This window comes from Macrobrachium nipponense, chromosome 43 (assembly GCF_015104395.2).
Source record: "Macrobrachium nipponense isolate FS-2020 chromosome 43, ASM1510439v2, whole genome shotgun sequence".
Lineage (NCBI taxonomy): Eukaryota > Metazoa > Arthropoda > Malacostraca > Decapoda > Palaemonidae > Macrobrachium > Macrobrachium nipponense.
Genome location: NC_061104.1, coordinates 49620199 through 49637781, shown reverse-complemented (window position 1 = coordinate 49637781; position 17583 = coordinate 49620199). Strand labels below are relative to the sequence as shown.

Here is a 17583-nt window from a genome sequence, read left to right as displayed (position 1 = left end):
TTTGGATAGAAGGCTCTCTTTGTTGACCCAAGAAGGTCCCTCGCTCCTTTTCAAATGATGAAGATTGGTCTTATGGGCAATTTTCTGCAGTTTAAGTGGTAAAGCCTCTTTTTGTCACCTCAGTTTTATCCTTATATTTCAGCAGTTTATCATAGTGCTACTGGAGTTCAACAGTTTTCAAAAGACTTCCCATGAATCCCAGTCTTTTTGTGATGTTAAGTTTTCAACAGGCAATGGAATTACAATTAAAACATGCAGATGTATTTTGTCCTGCCTAATACTGTTTTCTTGGCACTTCTGATTGTGTATCAGATTGCATGGTCCTAATCAGGTTGGTAGGATGTTATATCTGAAAGGATATAAAAAAAAAAAAGAATAAATCATCTGAACTTAAGAAAAAATAAAACTTGGGTGATATGTATCCTAAATATTTTATAACTAGCAAGGCTAATGATATAGGGAACTATAGTTGAGTTAGTTGGTGACCTGAAGGTCTTCGAGAGTTGCTGTTCATACTTCATGGTAATTGATGCCTCATGAGGTTGGAGAAACTTCATCGAATCATTGACTTTGAATGCTTTCTGCGTCCCTTTTTTGGATGGAGATTGTAGCAACAGTGCAATCTAGTCACTTGATGGGAAGGGTTAGAGGAGAAACCATCCCAACTGAATGGTGGTCCCATGGCTGGATAAATAGGGAAGGTTGGAGCCAGGAAAGGGCATCCTTTCGTAAAACATTTGCTAATTGTGAAATGAGTAATTTCATATTTAGCAAATGTTATATGAATGGATACCCTTTCCTGGCTCCAACCTTCCTTATTTATCCGGCCATGGGACCACCATTCAGTTGGGATGGCTTGCCCTCTACCCCCTTCCCACCAAGTGACTAGATTGCACTGTTGCTACAATCTCCATCCAAAAAGGGACGCAGAAAGCATTCAAAGAGCTGAAGTCAATGATTCAATGAGGAGGATCATTAAGTGAAAAGGAAGAACAAAAGGATTGTAGCTGAGATGGATTGATTTATGCAAAAGAACAACTTTTGAGCATCTCTTGACTTGAAGGAGAGTTCAGGTCCCAGTCCACAGATGTTTGAGTGTATCTCTCCAGATTGCTTGACAAATAGTAAGGTTCTTGCAGTTCAAGGTTCTTTTTTTGGCCAGCAGTAGCCGCACCACTTTTCACTTGCATGATGGTGGCCCCAGTTGTTGTTTGAGCCTACTGAAGCATTAGATCGTTGAGGTGCTTTGATAGTTATCTTATGATAGTGTCTGCTTTTGTCAACTTTGGAGTTACTTCAGGTACCTAATCTACTTGCGTCAGTACCTGGGACTTTTATACAGTGTTCCCCCATATTTGCAGGGGATGCTTACCAGACCCCCCCCCCCCCCCCCCAAATATCTAGATTCTGCAAGTAGTTGAAACCCCCTATATAAATGCTTAAAACTGCCTATTTTGTTAATTAAAACTCAAGAAAAACCCACTAAAAATGTTTATACCTTTTTTTTAATAGTTTTATCACAAAAGGTGCTATTTATGATGAAATTGATAAAAAAAGCAAGAATTTGTGGATATTTCTCATAGAAAAATATACAACGAATACGCAAATTTCCCGTGAATAATGGGTAGATTGGTCCATAGAGAAATCTGCGAATGCCGAGAACGCAAATATGGGGGGGTCCACTGTATAGGAATGGACCAGAATATAGAAGTACTTCTGCCAAGTCCCAAGGTTGAGGAATTCCTAAAGGTTTCTTCCTTGCCTGCAAAACTATAGAAAAAAAAATGCTAGGCCGTGTAAACTCTATGGAGAAGCTAGTTCCACAGATCCATTTCAAGCCTAGATGCTGTATATAGTACTACAGTAGTACCTCGAGATACGAAAGGCTCAACTTACGAAAAACTCGAGATACGAAAGCCAATACGAAAAATTTAACGGCTCTACATACAAAAAGTTTTCAAGATACGAAAGGTTTCTGAAAGTCCGAGATTCGCCCGGATAACAGTTTTGAAAATCGCGCCGCGCGCCGCCATCTTAGTATACTAGTATACTAGTAGACTCGCCACCATCCTCCTGCTCTCCCATTGGTTCCTGATGCTAGTCGCGGCCATGAAATCCTTCTCTCCTATTGGCCAGTGTCCCTGCCATCATGCATCTACTATGCACACGTGGTGGCATGGCTCGCCACTCGGTACCAGCATTGTTATAGTACGCACGCGGTATTCGTTTTCGGGATCGTCAATGTGTACGTTATTTTAAAAAAAAAAAGTGACCAAGATCTCTCACATGGGATAAGTGATCAAGGTCTCTTCTTCATTGGGGATAAACTTGGAACTTTTTGGCAAGGTTGGGTAGAATCTTCCACTCCCTTGTGAACGAGGCAGGTTAAGACAATCATTTACAACATGCATACCAGTACTGTATGTAGTGTACGTATCAGTACCCAAATCAGTTGCAGAGAGAGCATTTGGATGAACAGGGTTTTGATGGACACCAGGGCCAACAGAGTCATGAGGTGCAAAAAAAGAAAGTTGAAATTCTGTGTAAAAAAAAAAAAAAAAACAACTCTGTAAAGTATAAAAGTAAAAAAAAAAAAGTTAAAAATAAAAAATAGAAGAAAAAAACGGCAGAAATTAAAGCAGCTTTTCATAAAGTGCAATCATTTGTAGAAGACACCCCCCGAAAAGGCTCACACAGGAACATTGTGAAAAAGTACGTATATGTAGGCAGAAGCAATCTTCCTTGGATACTAGTTACGTTGTAGTACGTACGTATATTTTTTAAAGTGTACGTACGTACATACATAAAAAAAAAAAAACGCAGAAATTAAAGCCACTTTTCATAAAGTGCAATCATTTGTAGAAGACACCTCCGAAAAGGCTCACACAGGAACATTGTGGTACGTAGGCAGAAGCAATCTTCTTTGGATAGTTACGTATGTACATAGCCTCACTTGAAAGGTAAGCTTCCACATTTTACGTTACAGTAATAATACTTCTTGTACACTAATATACACTTTATTTACAGGTTTTTGCATTTTTAGTCTTAATTTAGGTATTGAATGGTCCAAATTGTTGTTAGTATTTCATTGATTTATAGTCAATTTAGCTTTATTATTGAAATTTAAATAAGGGTGTTTTTGGAGGACTTGGAACGGATTAGCCATTTTACATGTAAAATGTGGTCCAAGATACGAAAACCTCATGATACGAAGGGCCCCTTGGAACGGATTAATTTCGTATCTCGAGGTACTACTGTATACTGAACTGACAGTGGTCCTCATCAGGTCAGCTGGATAACTTCCATATCCTTGCCTTTGCTCATCTTTGTGGCAAGATGAGCAGAATCAATGTCTCCTTCAGCGCTAGAAATATTGCTATTTATGGACACTTCAGAGGAAGATTTGCTTGTCCATGTACAGGATTTTGTAGCATGTGACCCATGGTCCCCAGAAGAAAAGGGTCTAAATTTAATTTTTCTAGAACTGAGACCAGCATCTTTAGTTCTACAAGCTTTCAAAAGTCACCTGTCCAGTAAGGTGGTATAAGTGATGTTGGACAACTCCATCATGGTGGCTTATCTCTGACACAAGGACAGAACCAAATCTTTGGCAATATGCCCATTGACTGTCAAGATCCAGTTGTGGATAGAGGCTGACATTATTGCTCTAATCCTCAGATTTGGTCCAAAGAAGTACAGTCCAATATTCTGCTTTGAGAGTAGAAGAAAAGTCACTTTTTAAGGAAAGTTACTTTTCATGGAATGCTCCTTGCATTTGGAGGTCTGCAGCATGCTTTGGAAGCTGTAGAAAGCTTCAGTAGACATGTTTGCCACTTGATTCATTCACACACGTAGATTCATTCACACACGTACTTCCAAACTAGTATTGTTCAGCCTGGATGGACCAGGTGGCATGGGCAAGCAATACTTCATGGTTCCTTGGAGCAATTTAAAAGTTTTACCCCTTCTTGATCAGGCTAGTGCTTGACCAAACTTTGTCAGCCCTACTTTGGCCACAGCAAACATTTTTTCTGGTCTTTGTTGCTCTACTGGTAGCACTCCTGAGTGCCCTACTAGCCTGGAAAAAACTTCCCCTTTAATTTCAATTTTGGAGATATCACCAGGACTTCAACCTCCTCAGTCTTTATGAATGTGGGTGCTATAGCAGTGTCCGGTGAGGAGAGACTTTTCACATCAGGCTGCTGATGTTAGTAAAATTACCAATCTAGACAAACAATTTCCAGATAGACTATTCCGGGCCAAGTGGATATTTTTCTGTAGCTGATACTATAGTCAAGGGCCTTCATCCACAAACTGCCATTATTCCATGAGCAGCAGACTTCTACTTTTCATGCGTACATAGACAAAGTTGTTGGTCTTAGAAATCAAAAGAATGAGCTGTATACTTTTGATCGCTCGTTGTGGCTTCCACAGGGGGTTAGTGCACCTCAAGTGGCACACCTAGGCATTATGTAAGGTTCTTTGCAGTGTCTGTTTTCCTCTAGCTGCAACCCATTCTTTTCCTTTTACTGTACCTCTGTTCATATCCCTTTTCTTCTCTCTTACTCTCGACCATCTCCTAATAAGTGTTTCATAGTGACTTCACCCTCTCCTAACAAGTGTTTCATAGTGCAACTGTGAGGAAGACAGCTATGTTTGTATATATATTTCCACTGCATCTTTGTTTTGACATGGATATTTCAGTTGCCTGCTTTTTATCTACATTTCCTCTTCTTCAGTAGCCTCATGCCAGCACCACCTATTGTTAAAATCTCAACCAAAGTCAGTCTCCAAGAGCTTTGTTGGACCGCTCTACTATTGCAACTCCTAGACCTCCCTCATTAAGTGCAATTGTGGCTTACCATGATTGATGGTTTTGTACAAGTTTCATACTTTTTCATATAAATCCATCAATTATATATTGAATCCCCACATTCCTGCAACGTTGTATATACAAATAATATTATTGGTTCCTACTAGGAAGTCCAGGGTGAGCATCTACTGCTAGTTGCCTTCTGGATCAGGAAGCTTGTGTCTTGGGAGTCATGGCAGTCAATATGATTGATGAATTTACATGAAAACTGAAACATAAATGAATTTATAAGAAAAACGGATCAACTGTTTTTATGTTAGAAAAATTAATTTTTCAGTGGCTCAAGAATTGTTTAAGAAAGCCCCCCAGTTCATGAAGTTTCCAATCATCATATTATATGAAGTTGTTGAAATGTTAAATTCTTCCCAGAAAAACAATGAAATAAGGAAAAGACCAGATCAAGTATACTTGTTCATGTAAGTGTTTTTTTTTTTCTTTAGCTTAAAAACTCATTGTTAGTGCACTTGGAACTTATGAAGTTCAAGCAAAAAAGCAATACACTACTACCACAATACTATTTTTGCATTTTAATACATTTTTTATTGATCTATTTATTTACTTTTTTCTTTTTTAATAGGTGCGATCTCTTCTTCCCAATGAACACCATATTCTTTGGAAGCTTGAAATTCAAGTCAATGGTCCCTGTGGGCTTTTTCCATATGAATAGGTGTCACCTACTGAATAATAATAAATAATAATAATAATATAATAATAATAATAATAATACTAATAATAATAATAATAATAATAATACAGTAATAATAATAAAAACCAGTGAAGACGAGTGGCTCAAGAGTGCATGGGAAGAAGGACTGATAAAAGTAGACGAAGACCCTGAGATATACAGAGACAGGAGATTGATCAACAGAACAGAGAAATGGCACAACAAACCAATGCACAGATAATATATGGACAGACTAAAGAACTGGGCAGCAATGAAACATGGCAATGGCTACAGAGGGGAGAGCTCAAGAAGGAAACAAAAGGAATGATAACAGTGGCACAAGATCAGGCCCTAAGAACCAGAAATGTTCAAAGAGCGATAGATGGAAATAACGTCTCACCCATATGCAGGAAGTTCAATATGAAAAACAAGACCATAAACCACATAGCAAGCAAATGTCTGGCACTTGCACAGAACCAGTACAAAACTGCAGTCGACTCAGTGGTGATTCCATTGCACTACACATTTGATAGATCCACACTACAAAAGGGATTTTGACGAAGGAAAAATCTATTTCTGGGTGATTGGCTCGTGTCGCCCTATGAAAGTAATCCTTAACATCATTCTTTCTAGGTAAAATTAGCTAAAATTACCAGAGAAAAACAAAATTAAGAAAATGTCAGTAAAACTGACTCGCTCACTCTTAAAAAGAAGTGTCGGTATGATATAGGGGCGAGTGTGGAACACTACCACGAGACAAACACCAATTAGAACTTCCCTATCAGAATCCCCCCAAGAGAGAGCCGATACCAACGGGCGATGCAGCCTCTACTACTACTACTAGAGGACGCCACGGACAGCAGCGCCCCTAGCGGTCATCCTTAATTAAAACATAAATACATCTTGTCCTGCAAGGGGGGGGGAGAACAAACCATAAAAAAGGGATGGGTTTCATAGGGCGACACGAGCCAATCACCCAGAAATAGATTTTTCCTTCGTCAAAATCCCTTTTCTGGGCTCAGCTCGTGTCGGCCTATGAAAGAGTACCAGAGAAACAGACAAGATGGAAAAGGAAATAATGAAAAACAGATTAAAATGATGGATATAATATAAGTAAATCAGATACAGCATACAAAATAAGCACTTAAACTAACTTATTACAATAATCAATAACAGAATGTTAGTAAACTTAAAGTACTTAAATGGTAGATAATAAAAATTATAAATATGCATGTAAAATAAGGAAATTTTTGGATTTACTTAATTAGAAAATATAATTACAATTATATACATATATGTGTCCTACCCTAGCAAAAAAATAAGGGTAGGTACACTCAAGTCCATCATTAATACAATTAACACAATTAATTCAAATATATACAAACACATTGTGAGTGAAACTTATCACAAACCCAATGGAGGATTTATACAAACATATTGTGACCTACCCTAGCATAAAAATAAGGGTAGGAACACTGAAGTACATATCAGTACAAGGGTGGTTGTCCCTAGCAAAAAAATAAGGGACAAACCACTATAAGACACAACGGCTAAGGCTATGATGTTGAGTAGCCTGACGATAGGTTGAGGCATGTTGGTTGAGGTAGGTAGAAAGGAGACCTGGATCAATACTACAACTACTAAGCAGTATCAGGGGAAACTATGTTTCCCGCTGCTACTGCTGAAAACTTTAAAGATTCCAAGGACTTTAAATAATGCCGTTTAAAGACTGTCGGGGATTTCCATCCAGTATACTTTCTAAGATCCTCAAAGTTCATATGTTGGAAATAATTTAATTGAGGTGGCTACTCCCCTGATATCATGTGCTTTTGGGAATGACTCAGGTTGGCTTGTTTAATGAAGTAAAGGATTTGCTGTCTAATGCCTTTAACTGATAAAGTACCACCTTTTTCTCTCATGAAGAGAGCACCCGAGGATCTAGAAGAAGTGCGAGATAGAAAGGCTCTAAGAGTTGATACTGGGCAGAGAGAAGGATCCTGTGGAAGTGGGATAACCTTCCAAGGAGCCCACCTTGCAAGAGGATCTTCATTTTTGGCTAAAAAGCTACGATCCGGAGCAAGTAGAACTTCTCCTGATGGGAGGAATTCCACATGACCCGCATCCCTGGATAGAGCCGACAGTTCTGAAATTCTAGCTCCTGAGGCTAGGCTTAATAAGAATAGTGTCTTCCTCAGGAGCATTATGAATGTACAAGATGAGTTGTCAGTATCTGAAGCTAGCTTGAGGACATCATTTAAGAACCATGAAACTGTAGTAGGCCTCTGAGAAGTCTAGTCTAGCACAGGCTTTAGGGATAGATGTGAAATAAGATTCAGTCAAATCTATCTGAAAACCTACTTGAAAGATTTTCTTCAAAGCCGACTTATGAGTGGTAATCGTGCTAGCTGCTAAACCTTTTTCAAATAAGGATCTGAAAAAGGATATAGCCAAAATTAACTGTCATGGTTGTAGTGTTCGATTCTCTCAAGAAAGATGCTAATTTTTTAACAGCTGAGTCATATTGTCTAATGGTTGACTCTCTCCTATCTGATTCTAGGAAGAGAATATTCTGTGGATCAAATGTCAGCATCTTTATTAGCCGCAAACTTCATGAAGTCCATAAAGTTAGGGTCTGGAGAGTTCCTGAGGAAGCGAACACAGTCCTCATTTGTACTGATTGTGATAGTTTGGGATTGGGGATCCGTTGAGGTCGGAGACCCAATTCCAAAAGAAGAGGATACCAGTTGCTCTTGGGCCAGTCCGGTGCAATCAGAGCTACTATCCCTTTGAAAGACCTTAGTTTGTCTAGGACTTTCAAGAGAAGATTCACTGGAGGAAAAACATAAATTCTCCTCCACTGATTCCAATCCAACGACAGGGCGTCCGTGGCATAAGCCAGAGGGTCCAGGTTGGGGGCCACATAGCAAGGGAGCTTGTGGTTCGCTTGTGAGGCGAAGAGATCCACTTGGAGACCTGGGACTCTCGGCTTACCCACTGGAAAATGACCGAACGTCCAGAGACCACTCTGATTCCAGAGGAACTGACCGGGACAGGGGCGTCTGCTATCACATTTCTTACTCCTGCCAGGTGAGTGGCAGACAGATGCCATTTGTGTTTGCTTGCTAATGCAAAGATGGCTATCATGACATGGTTCACATGCTTGGATTTGGATCCTCCTCTGTTGATGCAATGAACTACCACTGCACTGTCCAAAACTAGCCTTAGATGAGACTTCTTCGGGGGAAGCAGTCTCTTCAGAGTAAGAAATACTGCCATTGCTTCCAACACGTTTATGTGGAGCTGGCGAAATTGAACTGACCAAGTCCCCTGAACCTGTTTGAACTGAGAGTATCCCCCCCACCCGGACAGGGATGCATCCGTGTGAATGGTTAACACTGGGAGGGGATATTGAAGGGGTACTTTCTTGGCTAAGTTCTTTACTTTTGACCAAGGCCGTAGTTGGTTGCGGAGGATCTGTGGAATTACTGACAACTTGTCTCGATATTTGGAGTTTGCTTTTGACTGCCAAATTCGATTTATATCTTTCAGCCTTGCTTTCAGAAGGATATCTGTTATCGACGCAAACTGAAGAGACCCTAGGATTCTCTCCTGGTTTCTTCTTGACGTTTGTTTGCATTTGAGAAATTGCCTGACAGATTTTGCTATTTCCTTCCGTTTGACCACTGGAATTGATAGATTGTGGGAGGACAAATCCCATTGGATTCTAGCCACTGAAAACGAGATTCCGGAATAAGTCTGGATTTCGTTTTGTTTATCTGGAACCCCAGATGTTCCAGAAAGTGAACTACCTTTTTGGTAGCTTTGAGACATTCCTCGACTGTTGATGCCCAGATCAACCAATCGTCGAGGTATGCCGCTACCATGATTCCCTGAGCTCTCAATTGTTGTACAACCACTTCTGCTATCTTTGTGAATACCCTGGGGGCTACATTCAGACCGAGGGCATCACTTTGAATGAGAATGTCTGATTTCCTAGCCTGAATCCTAGGAATGGGCGGAAGTGCCTGGCTATAGGGATATGATAGTATGCGTCTGTAAGATCGATGGAGCATGTGACGGCTCCACGCGGAAGTAAGGTCCTTACTTGCGAGAGGGTAAGCATCTTGAACTTGTCGCAGCGAATGAAAGAGTTTAGCTTTGACAAGTCTAAGATTACCCTTCTTTTTGTTGAGCCTTTCTTTGGCACGCTGAATAAGCGACCTTGAAATTTTAGATGTTTGACTCTCGCAATAGCTCCTTTCTGAAGGAGTTCTTCCGCGTAATCTATCAATTCCTTTGACGGTATTTGGTGAAATGATTTGATTGGAGGAGGATCTTGGATCCAGCTCCAGCCTAATCCTTTGGACACTATGCTCTGTGCCCAATTGCTGAACCCCCACCTGTGGCGGAAGAGGAACAGCCTCCCTCCTACCTGGGGAGCCTCATTGCTGATGGGCGGGTTGGCCACCACGCCCTCCTCTGAACTGCTTACTCCTTGTGCCCCTTCCTGCGCCACGGTGACGAAAGTAACCTCTCGCCCTACCCCTCGGTTGAGAGTAGCCTTGAGCCTCATAAGCAGGGTTAAAGGCAGGCGAGATAGCGTAGGAAGTCGAAGGTTGCGATTGCTGGGGCACCAGGAGGAAAGGCTGGGTTTGCTTAGATGTAGCAGGTTGTCCCTGTTGGGTAACTGGGACTGCCTGCACAAACTGCTGCTGATGCTGGAGTTTTTTATATGGCTGGAACCTCTTACCAGCCTTCTTTGGTTTCTTGCCAGCTGTGGGAACGGATTCCTGTTTCCTCTTAGAGGAAATACCCCACCTAGCTCTAAGGCTCTGGTTGAGTCTAGCAGCTTCGTGGTGGACTTCGTTCACTGCGGACTCTGGGAAGAGATCCGCTCCCCACATGCTCGCAGCCAAGAGTCTATTAGGCTCGTGCCTGATAGTGCACTCTTGAAGAACATGCTTCGACAGTTCCTCCTGGCTTGGAAGAAGTCAAAGGCGTCTAACAGAACCGTCTGAAACTGCGATTTCGCCAGGATCTTGAACAGCGGTTCGTTAGCGTATGAAAGAGCAGCCATTTCCGTAACGATAAGAGAGTTAAGGGACCTGCCAAACCTAGTTCGCGCATCGAACTCTGCCTGGATTAAGGAATCCGGCAGCCTAGGTAACTTCTCACCGAACTGGTCCATAGCGCAGTCCGGCTTGAGTTTACCCAGCGTGAAAGTAGCTGGCAGGTTTTCCCATAACTCTCCGAAGGCGGGGAAGAGTGGAGAAGTAGACTCCGACTCTCTCAACTGTGGAACGGGCTCATCCTTGAGGACTGCCTGAAGAGCCTTCTCCACCAATTTCGTGGCGAACGGAAGAGAGACCTCCTCTTCCGTCGCGAAAATCGTGAAGGGGCTCTTATAGGCCTGGAGTCTAGTATTAGTACACTCCCAGTCCTCAAGGCAGTGAACCCATTCCCGTTGGGCGTGATCTCTACTGTAGAGGACTGACTCCTTCGAGATCTTGTCCTCTCTCGTAAGAGCTGTTGGCGTCAGCCTAGCATACCCGATGAAAGGCTGTGACAGACCCGGAGGATAGAACTCGAAGTCCTCAATCCTTCGAGTGCCAAACTCCGGGATCGAAATCATCCCGTCCTTAAAAGGAGCATAGGCAGCTACTCTCCATGGATTGTCCATAGAGAAAAGCTGGCAAGGAGTCGTAAGGCGGAAGTTGGAGAATCCCCGTGCTAGAAGCAGGGGAGACTGGGGGAGGAGCCTGAGATAGCCCAGCTACCCGATCCTCATTCTCTCTCATCCTATTAGAGAGTTCCTGGACCGTCTGTCCAGTTTGAGACAGACTGCTCGACAATTGCGCGAACATCTGCTCAAAACGTGTTCCCCAAGCTGAAATTTGGGAACCCACCATCGCTCCTACCTGCTCCATCATTCCTGATGAGACAGGAGAGGGAACGCAGGAGCTGGTGCTTGCTACCCCTGCCGGCATAGCCGGAGAGGGGGCAGCGGAAGCGGGAGAAGGCAGCGACTCGGAGGTAGCGCGAGCCTCTCCTTCGAAGCCTTGCTTCTGGAGCTCTTCGACTGGGAAGAGCTCGGCTTAGCCTTCACCGCGTCGGCGTATGAAGTCGATGACTTCCTGGCCGAAGAAGACGAAGACGACTTCCTAGAAGTCGTCTTAGACAAGGTCTTCGGTTCTCTCTTTCCCTTCTCCTTAGGAGGTACAGAGAGAGCGGGAGTGCGGCTAGGGATCTCGGATCCCGGAAAGCCTTGGAAGGAGGCGGAAGAAGAAGGGACAGGAGAAGACCCAGGAGCGCCCAAGGAAAGACCTTGGGCGCCCGACAAACCTACCTCAACCAACAAATCCTCACTTACTACCGCCATCGGCTCGAGATTCAGGTCCAGGCGGCGACGTCCGGGACTGTTGACTCCTGGGAGGCTACGACCCCAAACGAATTCTGGAGTTCTTGCTGGATGGCGGCTATCACGGGGGCGGCGGACAAGGGGTCGACGTAGCCCGTCGACTTGCCCGCAGGGAAGATCTGGATGGCCAGCTTCCTATCCAGAATGTAGGGCTGGCCCTTGGCGGCGTTCTTCCAAGCCGCCCCACCCACGCTTTCATGGTGGGCGAGGCGACTTCCCTCACAAACCGCTAGCCTGAAAGAAAGGCTGGATTAGCTACCAATTGCGGACAGGGTTAACAAACTTACGAACTAGAAGTTGTTAGTAAATTCATAAGTAACCTCATAATGGACTTACCCCATCCCCCAGCTGAGCTACCAGGTCGTAGCATATAGCGCAGGCCTCGTGGTGCCAGACGATCGACTCGTTGTACGAAGTGGCACACGGGGCGTGAGACCTGCACTCGTCATGTCCACAGGGGTCATACAGCGTCGCATTACAGGCGAGGACCTGGCAGTTGGTAGCCTGTAAGTGAAAACGTACATGAGTACAGAGTAAACACTTACAGCCTAACATATGCTCCGCTGGTGCCGGAGCGATAAAGTTAGATAAAACCAGAGCCCGCTAAAATACGTGTGGTAACCAGGCTGGAAGATAGGCTATGGCTCCGCCAGTGGCGGAGGCACAAGAATCAACCAACTAGGAGTGGTGGTAATGGAAACCACGACGGATAATGGCGGGGATGGTTGATAAAATGAACATAATAATTCACAAATCATTGTAAAATATCTTATAATAGGGTATATATCCTTAAAGTAGCAAAATAACAACATAAAAACAACTTCTCTCCACCCGTCTACTAGAAGAGTGCGTAGGTAAGGGTAAGCTCCCTTCCGGTAGCTGGGAGAGATATAAGGATATAGTAGGCAAGCAATCGACCATCCATAGCACCCACCCTGCCGCTAGCGGAGCCAATATACTATAACCAAAGGGGCCCCGGCTGCGACGGAAGGCTCCTTTCGTATCATAAGGGAGGTGGCTGAGTAAAGGGGAGGGGGGGATGGAGGTCCCGGCGAAACACGGCGGGAGCGAGGAAAGGGGGGAGGGATGGCCTACTCCTCCCCACCTCACCAACTACCCGTATGGAGACCCGGTACCTTATAGTGGTCGCCCTATACCCCCTGCTGGCGGAACCCCCCGGCACCTCCGAGAGTGTGAGAGAAGGCGATGAGGTTGTTATGACAACCAAGGGGTCCCCCAGCTCCTCCCTACATCAGAGAGGGAGGGAAGGGGCAGGGTAAGGTGCTATAGTACACGTGACCGCAAGTGGCCTAGGCCACGAGCAACACAACCGTGGTAGGGCCACGTGAACCAAGCTGTACCAACATGTGGAACAAGCACCTAGGCTAGCCTAACACCCTAAATAAAATCATATATCGAAAAGGGGGAAGAGACACTGTTAGTAAAAGAGAAAGAAGCCCAGGAGGAGGCAGACTGTTCCGAAAAACAGAAGCCTACTCGGAGCCAGCGATAGCCGATGAAGAGCAAGAGCCGGGATGCTGGGCCGAAAATAAAAATAATAGCCCTAAATACCAAGCTAAGAGAATGGTAGGAGGGCTGGACTAGCTAAAATTCGATGTAAACAATGAATGTGAAAAAAGTAAGCCCATAAGCACAAGAAGTCCCAGTATGGAGGACCGGGAATTCTTACGAGGCGGCATGGCCGCCACGAGACAACCGAGGAACCGTATTGACCTATAAAAAGGAAAATACTGGTACCCGGAAGATAAAATTACAGTAAAATGTTACTTATGAGTTACTTAACTTAGCCGTGGCGATAGCAGAGCGTTCCATGGTTCCAAAGCGGATAATCCCAAGAAAAAACACGAGCACAAGAAAATGGCGACTTGTCGCTGGTGCTAAAAATTAAGGATGACCGCTAGGGGCGCTGCTGTCCGTGGCGTCCTCTAGTAGTAGTAGTAGAGGCTGCATCGCCCGTTGGTATCGGCTCTCTCTTGGGGGGATTCTGATAGGGAAGTTCTAATTGGTGTTTGTCTCGTGGTAGTGTTCCACACTCGCCCCTATATCATACCGACACTGCTTTTTTTAAGAGTGAGCGAAGTCAGTTTTACTGACATTTTCTTAATTTTGTTTTTCTCTGGTAATTTTAGGCTAATTTTACCTAGAAAGAATGATGTTAAGGATTACTTTCATAGGCCGACACGAGCTGAGCCCAGAAATGCATATTTTCTGTCATTATCTCATTTGTGTTGTGTGCCTACATTAGCATAATTTTTGCGTTGAAGTTTGGTTGCATATTTCTCAGCTCTGTTTTGACCTAGAAATTTAAGGTTTAAAGCAAGATTTCATCGAGTGTAATCTCTCTTACTTTGTTTTTCTTGCTGGGGGATTTAGATTTTGCTGTCTTCTGTGTTATAGCTTCCCTGAAGAGTCTTAATACAGTCTTTTGTGTGTAAGTTCGTATTAATTTTTGGGTAGTATAAAGCAGCATCCTTTTAACTAAAACTAATCATTGTCTCATGTTTTATTACTTTCACAATGTTGTCTATTTAAGTATCAGATACCTTGCTAACTAATATTTGGTGGTTTCAACCAACCATTGCTTTCTTAAATTTGTCAAAATAACATAGTTTGTTGGATAATTTTTAAATTTTCACTTAGTTGCATTCCCAAAAAGAGGAGAAAAATGAACTTGCGTCAGGTCAGGTCAGGTCTTGTCTGAATTTTCCACTCCTCTCTTGCTTTGCAATTTTTTAAGGCTGCACTTTGCTGTATGTGTTTATGTTTGATTTTGAATCTTGGAGATAGATTTTATCAAGAATCCCATTTAACACCTTGGTCATTGTTTGGTGTATTTAATGTATGTATATTCATTAAATGTGTGGCATGATTTATCCTTTTTTTTTTCCATGCCTACCACAAAACTACACATAAAGGATGGATGAATCCCTTTAATTGTGGGCCACCTTAGAACTTACAACCAGACACTCAATGCTCCTATTTCCTTGATGGTTGTCAGTCTGTTAAGATTTGACTCTTAACTGAGAGAGGAGCCTGTCATGAGACTTTTACCTCACTGGCTCAAGTTGGGTAGTTGAATTCGACAGTTGAAGAGCCATGCTGCTGAAAGTCATCCTCCATGTTTTACGAGTGTACTTAATCTTAGTGATAATTGCAAAGGGACTGTTTACTAAAGATTAATGTGGTTAGATCAATGAATGAAAAAAGGAGTGTTTTTAGTGAGGAAGAGTAGCTGATATAGTTTAGAACAGCCACCTAGTGCTGAGTTATATATCTCCTCTGAGTTAACTGCTCTTTGAAGGCCCCACCTCCACCCAGCAGCAACTTTTTAGGGATCTAAGGGGGCAGATGCTGTGGTGCTGCTATTACTCTGAACAGAATGAGAGTTGGTGAGATTTGGATACATTCAGGTTGTATTTTCCCCACAATGTCATAAATATCATGGTTGCAGTTTACTTGGCAGGAAAATTATAAACTACAGTCAAACCTTGGTTTTCGTTTGCCCCTCTTTTCATACGTTTATGTTTTCATAGACTTTTTTGTCTGAAATTTGTCTCAGTTATGGTATGTTTCCTTGGTTTTCATACACTCGGAAACGCTCCATCCAGGACCCAGCAGGTGACTGGGCCCCATATGAAGCGCCCAAACAAAGCATCTCGTTTTCTCTCATCACCCATTCTGGCTTTGTTTCTCATCTAACAAGCATCTCCACGCTTGTAGTCCGCATCACCGCACATATTTTTTGTGTTGTTTGCTAATTTTGCGGTAAAACTCATTTCAAAGTAGCCATCATGGGGCCAAAGAAAGCTGCAAGTGACACCCCTTCAGTGAAAAAGACCAGAAATACAATAGAATTCAAGAAAGAACTTGTAGCAAAGTATGAAAGTAGTGCATGTGTAGCTGATCTCGCTAGGATGTACAGCAAGTCAGTGTCTACAATCAACTCTATCCTAGCAAAGAAAAATGAAACCAAGGCAGCTGATGTAGCACAAGGGGTCATGTCGGTATGTTAAATAGAGATCGCAACTAGTGGAAGATGTTGAAAAACTGTTGGTGTGGATCAATAAAAACAGTTGGTGGGGGATAGTTTGTCTGAAGCGATCATTTGGGAGAAAGCTAGGATGTTGCATGCTGATTTAAGTAAGAACATGCCAACAAGTGCTGCTCTTTGTGATTTCAAGGTCAGCAGCGGCTGGTTTGAGAAATTCAGAAAGTGTATGAGCATCCATAGTGTCGTATAGCATTGGGAGGCTGTGAGCTCAGAAAAACATGCTGGCGAAGATTGTGTTCAGGAATTCAAAGAATACGTATCTTGAGGCTGAAGGATTCCTCCCACAACAGGTCTTCAGTTGTGATGAGATAGGCCTTTTCTGGAAAAAATGCCAAAACGGACTTACATCACGTGGGAGGAAAGTTCATTGCCAGGGCACAAGCCTATGAAAGACAGGCTAATTCTCTTCTGTGGAAACGCCAGGGGTGGTTTCAGAGTGAAGCCCCTACTTGCATATCACTCTGAAACTCCCCGAGTGTTCAAGAAAAACAATGTCATAAAGAATAAATTGTCTGTGATGTGGAAGGCCAATAAAAATGCATGGGTACGAGACAAACTTTTGTTAAGTAGGTCAATAAATTGTTTGGCCCGAGTGTGAAAAAATACCTGCAGGAAAATTAATTGCCTCCTGGTAATGGACATACTTTTGCATATCCTCCTGGCTTGGAAGACCAGCAAATCATCTCAAACTTCAAGAAACTGTACACAAAGGCATTATTCTAAAGGTGCTTTGAAGTGACCTCAGACACTTAATTGACCCCAAGAGAATTCTGGAAAGTTCACTTCAGTATCTTCAACTGCATAAGCCATATAGCCAAGGCTTGGCAGGGAGTGACTTCCCAAACAATGAACTCTGCTTGGAGAAAATTGTGGCCAGTGTTACCTCAAGAAGGATTTCGAGGGGTTTGAGGCTGACTTCGACGACCCTACACCTGTTGTGTCTCTTGGGAAGTCCATGGGCTTGGATATGAGTGGCTAGGATGTGGAAGAACTAGTGGATGCCCAAAGGGATGAGCTAACCACTGAGGAGCTGCAAGACCTTCAGCAGGAACAGCAACAGATGGCAGATGAGGAATCCAAGGAAGAGAAAGGGGATACTGTGCCTACTTCAGTGATCAAAGAAATGTTTGTGAAGTGGAGTGATTTACAAAATTTTGTTGACATCATCCTAACAAGGATGTTGTAATCCGTGTGTCTAACATGTTTAATGACAACGCTTTGTATCATTTTTGGCAGATATTGAAGAGACATCAGAAGCAAATGTCTCTGGACAGTTTTGTTGTTCGACAGGGGTCTAGTGACTCTCAAGCTGGTCCTAGTGCCAGTAAAAAATGAAATGGGAAAGTAACCTGATAGTGCCACTAAAAATGTAGTAGAGAAGAAGTAACTTGAGAAAGGTTCATGATACCTGCAGTCCTGCTGGAGGGGGATTCCCCCTTCCAAACAGTAACCTCTCTCCCCTTCCATCTTCCATACTCTAACAAGTTTTCCATAAAGGTATGAGTGATGTTAAATGTTCATTAATTTATATTTATTTCTCATTCTTTTCTGTATTT

General features: G+C 43.0%; 1 long non-coding RNA gene across 1 annotated transcript in view; it reads left to right on the top strand.

Annotated features, from left to right (window-relative positions):
• Positions 1-5564, top strand: part of LOC135213964 (uncharacterized) — a 78027-nt gene extending 72463 nt beyond the window's left edge. The window contains exons 3-4 of the long non-coding RNA XR_010314238.1: positions 5151-5289; positions 5451-5564. This is a non-coding gene — a long non-coding RNA (uncharacterized LOC135213964). The remainder of the gene's footprint in view (positions 1-5150; positions 5290-5450) is intronic.
• Positions 5565-17583: the final 12019 nt, after the last annotated feature.